The sequence below is a fragment of the Cannabis sativa genome, chromosome 4 (assembly GCF_029168945.1).
Source record: "Cannabis sativa cultivar Pink pepper isolate KNU-18-1 chromosome 4, ASM2916894v1, whole genome shotgun sequence".
NCBI classification, from domain to species: domain Eukaryota; kingdom Viridiplantae; phylum Streptophyta; class Magnoliopsida; order Rosales; family Cannabaceae; genus Cannabis; species Cannabis sativa.
Genome location: NC_083604.1, coordinates 51,889,156 through 51,895,601, shown reverse-complemented (window position 1 = coordinate 51,895,601; position 6,446 = coordinate 51,889,156). Strand labels below are relative to the sequence as shown.

The 6,446-nt window shown below is 42.1% G+C and overlaps 1 non-coding gene across 1 annotated transcript; it reads left to right on the top strand.

The window, feature by feature from the left end:
- The first annotated feature begins 4,588 nt into the window (after positions 1–4,588).
- On the top strand, positions 4,589–4,695 carry LOC133037568 (small nucleolar RNA R71). The gene has a single exon (XR_009687660.1). It is a non-coding gene; the product is annotated as a small nucleolar RNA R71 (small nucleolar RNA).
- Positions 4,696–6,446: the final 1,751 nt, after the last annotated feature.

The window sequence follows — 6,446 nt, the reverse complement described above, 5'->3', positions numbered from 1 at the left end:
GAGCCATTCTATACGGGGCTTTGGAAACCGGTTCCACCCCTGGTGCCAAATCTATCACGAAGTCAATCTCCCGCTGAGGTGGTAACCCTGGAAGTTCTTCGGGAAAAACATCCAAAAATTCCTGAACCACTTTGATGTCCTCTGGCCGAATGGTATCTGGCCGAGTGGTGTCCACCACCACGGCCAGAAACCCTAAGCAACCGCCGTGCAACAATTCTCTAGCTGACATAGCCGAGATCACGGGGATCCGAGATCCCTGAACTGAACCAACAAACATAAATGGTTCTTCACTTTCCGGTTGGAAGATCACCATCTTTCTTTTACAATCAATACTCGCCGAATATTTACATAGGAAATCCATTCCTAAAATAATGTCAAACTCAACTAGACTCATCTCTATCAAGTCAGCACTTAACTCTCTACCATCTATCCTGATCGGCATAGACCTAATCCACCTGATGGAGATAACCAACTCTCCGCCAGGTAATAGGGTTCCAAACCCTGATTCATATCTATCGTACGGTCTATCCAATTTACTAAAGACTCTGGCCGCCACATAAGAATGTGTAGCCCCAGAATCAAACAACACTGAATATAGCGAGTTATTAATAGAAAGCTGACCTGTGACAACTGATGGGCTGGCATCTGCATCAGCCTGAGTGATGGCGAACACCCTGGCTGGAGTGGGTATTGCCGGAGCTCTCGGTGCCTCTGATCGGAGCTGGGGACAGTCCCTCTTGAAGTGTCCGAGCATGCCACAGTGAAAGCATCCCTGACCTTTGCACTCACCCTGATGGTGCCTTTTGCAGCTAGGGCACTCGGGATAGGAGAATCGGGTCTCAGTACCACTAAGACGACTCCCTCTGTTCTGGTTCGCCCGGAACCTCTTGTTCTGACTCGAGCCACCGGAAGCAGTGGGTGCTCTCTTCCTCTGATCAATGGCTGAACCACTACTCCCCCTGCTAAAGCCTGATGCAGGAGGGGTAGGAGCCCCGCCACTCGCCGGAGTACTAGCTGACTCCGACATACACCCAACTGCGCCCTTAGCTCGCAGTGCCTTCTCCACCATCTGAGCATAGGTGGTGTTGTCGTCCGTGGTGATCATCAAATCATGCTTGATCTTCGCATTTAAACCATCAAGATACTTCTCTTTCTTGCTGAAGTCAGTTGGCACAATTCCCGAGGCTAACCTCGCCAACCGATCAAACTGAGTCGTATACTCGGTGACGCTCATATTCTCACGCTGGGTCAGGTGAGCGAACTCTTTCCTCTTGGCGCTTCTGACCGCCTCGTTGCAGTACTTTGCGTTGAAGAGTTCCTGGAACCTTTCCCAGGTCATGGTGGTGACGTCGTGAATCTGAGACACCATGTCCCACCAGACCAGAGCGTCCTCCTGGAACTGGAAAGTGGCACACACCACTCTGTCATTACCGGTGACACCCATAAAGTTCAGGATCTTGGTAATCACCGTCAGCCATTGCTCGGCTTTCATTACGTCTGGACCTCCCAAGAAAACCGGAGGTGCTTGCTTCCGGAACCGCTCATACAGAGGTTCCAATCTATTGGCCGCCACCACTATCTCGGCCTGGGCAGCAGGGGCAGGTGCCACTGGAACTACGGGCACTGGAACTGCAGGAGCACCCTGCTGTCTCAACCTCTGAATCTCGAGGTCTTGTTCTTCAATCCGGGTTTGCATTTCCGCAAACCGAACCTCCCAATTCTGGGCTCCCTGATCGGCTGGGGGAGCCTGGGCAGCCTGTGGCGGGTTCTCATCACCCCGGCCACGAGCCCTGCCTCGGGGACCTCTACCTCGGCCCCTAACAGGTGGGGGAAACTGAGCTCCTTGTCCTTGGTTCGACCCCACTGAGTTTCCCTGACTCCTGGTAGTCCGCCTGGCGTCCATCTGATTAGAACCGCCTGCGAAACCAAGAGTTGGCATATTAGGTCGTATTCAAGGAGAGCTTACTAATGCCGCTTAATTTGGAAATTAAAAACGAAACATGCGCCTACTCTACTATCAGGCTACTAACATGCTTCCTAACAGGCTTTTCTTTTTTCATAACTGAATAAAATAAACTACTAAAGCAATAAAGGCTTACTGAACCGTGAAACGAGCTAACTGCTGATGATGATTGTACATGTCGTGACGATCTTCGGAAGACAACCTGGCGGCTCTTATACCAAATTGTAACACCCTAACTAAAATAGGCGCATTACGTGATTTTTAAACATGCTGTGCAGCTCGTTGCTAATCAACGAGGTTTATGGAAAATGTGATTAATTAAAATTTTTGCTTTTTAATTAAACTTATAAAATAATATTACAAAAGACTCGGGATCCCGATTATAAAATCATTTACAAAAAGATTTAACTGTTCATACAAAATAATTGTCGCCTAGCGACTAGTTACAAAATCAGCCTCGCTGTCCCGAGGATCGTACTCTCCAGGCCTAACCGCCTCGACATGTACAACCTTCATAAGCTCGCTCACGGTCCATCAACTTTAGCCTTGCCTTTACCTACACATAAACGTAGAGCTGTGAGTCGACAGACTCAGTAAGAAAAGCATAATAATATTCATACATAAAATCCGGTCATGATCAGACGCCCATACCCCTGATCATAACCCTAATTGCCGTGTCCAACACGATACTGAGTCCCACTACTGCCGTGTCCAACACGGTACTGAGTCACTACTGTCGTGTCCAACACGGTACTGAGTTCTGAACGTTCATAGGGACGGTACTATTGACAAATATCCTCCTAATCGGTCGAACCGGTCATACTCCGGCTGCCGGTCATACTCCAGCCTGTACCGACGGGATACGTCAATAGTACGGAACCACCAACCAAGTGTCAGCTTGATCGGTCGAACCGGTCATACTCCGACTGCTGGTCATACTCCAACCTGTACCGACGTGACAGGGTTGGATGGTTCGAAGCCAACATACATAACTAATGTAATCTAACAGGCTTCCTACATGCACGCTAAACATGTAATCTACATATGCATACTGTTATACTAATCTTACCTGGATTCCGAATTCAGGTGTGCCGGTCAACCTGACTGGAACTTTAACTGCGTGGCGGATTACAGGCTCCTAAACCATAAAAATCACAACACTATAAGTGACACGCTAAATCACTTCCCGGGGACTTAAACTAGGAACTAAAAGTTTCCTTATCGATAAAAAGCATGGCAATACCCCTTAAAACATAAAATCGAGGAAAACTAGGGTTTCTGAAAATTCCCCAACCAGTAGACCAGTTGCCCAACCGGAATTCCGATTCTGGAAAATTCAGAACCCCCATCCGGAATTCCGGATGCACAACCGGAATTTCGGTTCCTCGCAGGCAGCAAACATAAAAATTCATAACTTACACAATTCGACTCCAAATCAAAACGAACCTTCCAGACCTATTCCATATGACCCAAAGAACATTTCTAAGGCACCAAAACCACCCAGATTGCACCATAGCAAAAAGTCCCATTAAAGCTCAAGCTTTGAGTTCTAAACTCAAACTTGAGTAAAATCACCTAACATGCATTCAAACCAACTCAAATCCTCTTAAACAAGCATATTATAACCTCAGAAAACAGTTAAAAACATTAACAACAACACAGCAACAGATTCACAACATTTCCTTCAAAAATCACATTTTTGAGCTAGAAATTCCAAACTTGAAACAAAGTAATTTACATGCATTTCTAACAGCTTAATTAACTTCAAATTAACATGCTTACATCTCAGAAATTATCAATAAAACACAGCAGTAACAACAACTAAGAATTCATGCATGCATCATCATCTTTTTATCAAAATTCAACAATTTAAAGAAGGAAACAAGAGAAGCTAACCTAGCTTGGATTAAACACACAAAATCCTTGAATCCACAAGAAAAGAAGAGCAAGAATCCAGCTGCTCCTAGGGCCGAAAAAGAGAGAGGGAAAGAGAAATCTTTTCTTGAAAATTTCTATTTTTTTGACTAAGTGTAGAAAATGAAAAGAAAATGACTTTTAAGGCAAAATACACTTAATTTCAGCCAAAACATAATTAAAATAAACATTTATTTTCAAATAATAAAGTCACTAAAAGACAAAATATTATTGGGGCAAAAAGACCATTTTGCCCCTCCACACCAAAATCTCATAAATAACTCTAAAGGGGTATTTTTGGGAAATTCTAAATTCCCGGCCATTCCCGACATTCCCAATTTCTAAAAAAACCCGTCCCAAACTACAAACATACTTAGTTGTGATTTCTACTAAGCCAAACACCGGGTTCCAAAATACCGGGCACCGGAATGCAAAATTATGCAAACTACTACATGACATAAAAATGCATCTCTGAATTCAATAATAACAGCATAATAAATTATTTAAATGGCTATAAATAATTTCATAATTAATCATAATTAATTGCTAATTTCCAAATTAACTAAGCGGTCTTTACACTATCCATTCCAAAATCTCAAAAGCTTCATTATAAGACTTGGAAAGAATGGCTCCATTAGCGGAAGCATCCAACACCATCCTAGCTGCCGCATTGAGACCATTGTAAAATGTCTCAACTGGATACAATGAGGAATACCATGGTGTGGGCACTTCCTCAACAACTCCTTGAATCTTTCCCATGCATCACTAGTAGTCTCATCTTCCAATTGTTGAAAGGACATGATCTCGCTTCGAAACTTTGCATTTCTTGTTGGAGGAAAGTACTTTCTCAAGAATTTTTCAGCCAAGTCATTCCAATTAGTCACCGAATCGGGAGGAAGAGTGTTAAGCCATGCTCTAGCCCGATCCCTCAAGGAAAATGGGAACAACTTCAATCTTAAAGCCTCTTCACTTACTCCTTGTAGCTTGAAAGAATCACTCACCTCCAAAAATGAGCGAATATGGAGGTGAGGATCTTCCGTTGGCGATCCACCAAATTGACCAACCGTTTGGAGCATTTGAAACATGACGGGCTTGAGCTCAAAGTGAGGTGCTTGGATTTCGGGTCTCACAATACCCAGATTAAGCTCATTGAACATAGGGGCTGCATACTCTCTTATTGCTCAGGCTCTATCATCGGCCAAAGCAATAGGATTAGCATCATTATGAGCACCCCCAACTTCAAACCCATCGGCCATATTGCAGCGTTTTTTAGCCTTTTGTTCCTTTCTCCTTTGTCTAAAAGTGCGTTCAATTTCGGGGTCTATAGGAGCAAGTTCAAGGTCTTCTTCTTGCTCGTTCATACACTAGATTACATCTGAAAAAGAAAAATTCAGCGCACCAAATAGGATTAAAACTTTAAACCCAAAAATAAATTGCAAAATAGTTGATAATACACAATTTTTAGTTTCAATACCCAGCAACGGCGCCAAAAACTTGTTGTGAAAATTATATACGCAAGTATACGCAGTCACACAAGTAATAAAGTGATAAGTAAGATCGTCTCCACAGGGATTGCAAACAAAAATATCTTGAAAAACCAACTAATTACAACTTAAAGTAAAAGCAAATAATATGCAAATGGTTGAGTAATGATTCAAAATTAAAATTGACATGAATTAAACTTGCTAGAATTAAACTACTGCTGCTAAGAAAAATTGGCTACAAAATAACAAGTGTAATATGGCAAAAAATGGCTTGAATAACTAATTCCTTCTAGTCAGGTTTTTTTTAGTCAGTACAGCATCGGTTCAGCATTACTCTAGCATTCTGCACAGAGATAACAACAAATTCCTCTAGGCTTGTGAGAATTTTCCAACACTCACAACTTTAATTCTACCATTGAGCTCAATATATTCCTATATCAAACCAGCGAGCAGAACACTATTAAAACATTAATTTTGTAAGTTATGCAAGGTAAATGAAATATTCCTATTCCACTTACAAAGAAAAGCCTAAATCTAGGTTTTCACTTGCTCCATTCAAGTTGAACTACTAGATCTAGCCCTTCTGGTACAAGATCTAGCTTAGCAAATTGTTATTCATGGCCAATAAACAACAATCAATTAAAATGAAACTCACTTGAATGAACAAAGGCAAACAAATGCTAAAGTAAGCTTAAAATTTAATCATACCCAACTTAGAAGTTCATGGCCATTCAAGCCTCAAAAGTTTAGCTCATATTCAAGTAAGAAGATAAAATCCAAGCTAAAAATAATTCATCCATGGCTGCTGCCCAAATTTACAATCTCAAGAAGTTTTTGATACTAAGTACAAACAACAATAAAGGAGAGTAAAGAAAGAAAACTAAAGAGAAGTGGTAAAAGAAAAGTCAAACACTAAGGCTTGGTCCCCTCTTCTTTCTTCTTCGTAGTACTTCCTGCTGTGAATTAAAAGCTTCTCCAAAAAAATATGACAGTTGCTCCTGTACGAAATTTGATGAAGATGATAATGGTGTACTTCCCTTTCCTTCTCTTTTTGTTGTTGGGTTTTTAGGGTACAAACTTCATAC